Genomic DNA, 1503 nt, shown 5'->3' with positions numbered 1-1503 from the left:
GGAATACCAGACTCAGATGACCATCAAACAGGAAGTTTTTCTTTCAAAAATGTGTTTCAATATGAAGATGAGAGAAGAAGAGTTTTTAAGATTAAATCCTCATGTTTACATTTTATCTCATTCTTGTCTTTCGCTATTAATAACAAAAGATTTTAATTTTGGAGGAGTTTGGGGGTGGTGGTTCCTTTTTTATTTTTTTTTGCCTGAGTTCTAAGCAGGCTGAGGGCTCTTGAAGTCTTGAACTGAGAGCAACTGTTTATGGTTTGTATGGGAATGGTCAAATTTAACACTTTTAGCTCGCTCTTCTTACTTAGACTCAAGATTAAGATAACACACCAACTACCAAATTGCAGGCATTTCATTCAGGACTGTGGAAACAAATGTTTTCTGTGCTTCCTCCTTCCCCTCTTAACTCTTAGAAAAACTAAAAATGAACAGACTTAGCTTGGTTTGCCTATCCTTTTGACAAACAGAGCCAGCTGGATTGTTACATGGTGAAAATGTTCATCAAAAGCCTCAAAGTATTAGATCAGTAACCCTAGAAACTTTTGTAATACATTTAACATCCCCTGTTGTGTGTGAAACTTTAAGAACTCATATGGCTTCTTTTGCTGGCTGGAAAACAGAGAAACCCTCTGTCCCCGTTCAGTCCCCATGTGTTGCCTGATCTAGTTGAGGAGGCGTCCCTGCCCATGACAGGGAGGTTGGATTAAATGACGTCTAAGATCCCTTCCAGCCTAGGCCACTCTATGATTCTATGTCGAAAGTTGGAGAGTGCACTAGGAATCCTTCCTGTTACTCAGGTGGGAACACGTAGCTGTTGCCAGAAATTAATTATTTCTTTCAGAAGTGGAAGGTTTTAGCAGGGGTTTGCTTGCCACTTTGGAAAGAACTTGGGAACTATGAGACCTCTGGGAGTGTGGCTGATGTGATCATAAGCAGAAATATATAATTACAGGTTTCTGGTGTATGTCCAAAATCCTTGAGTGAATAATGTTGGAAAAGGAAGCTTGTAATGAGCATGGGGAGCAATTAAAACTTGTACTTTGTAACCAGGAGCCCACATACTATGAGTTTTTTGTCCATGGCATATGCCAGATAATTGACAAAACAGCTACACATATAATGAATTACTACACCTCTTTTCTCTGATTGCACAGGAGACATTGAGTTTCCCGAGTGACGTATATCACAATATTTCAACCAGTTATTATCTTCTGCCATACTGTGAACACACTACAAAACCAGTTTTAGTGCAGGAAGAACTTTTTCCCATTCTTGGGGCCACATGTAATCATCCACTTAATCTGCACGTTTTGGAAAGTAGCTACTCTTTTCTGTGCACCCCAGTGATGTGAGTCTGCAACTGGTTCAGTGCTGAAATCTGTAACTGCTAATGCACTCCAGTTATCGGAAAGAGGGAGTGTGTAAAGGTATTCTGAGAGGGAGTGTGTAAACCTATTCTGATGAGAGATACTGTATCAGAGCGGATTTCTGGCACTA

This window comes from Apaloderma vittatum, unplaced genomic scaffold (assembly GCF_000703405.1).
Source record: "Apaloderma vittatum isolate BGI_N311 unplaced genomic scaffold, ASM70340v1 scaffold39139, whole genome shotgun sequence".
Classification (NCBI taxonomy): domain Eukaryota; kingdom Metazoa; phylum Chordata; class Aves; order Trogoniformes; family Trogonidae; genus Apaloderma; species Apaloderma vittatum.
The sequence above is the reverse complement of the archived record's forward strand: the minus strand, read 5'-3'. Positions refer to the sequence as shown.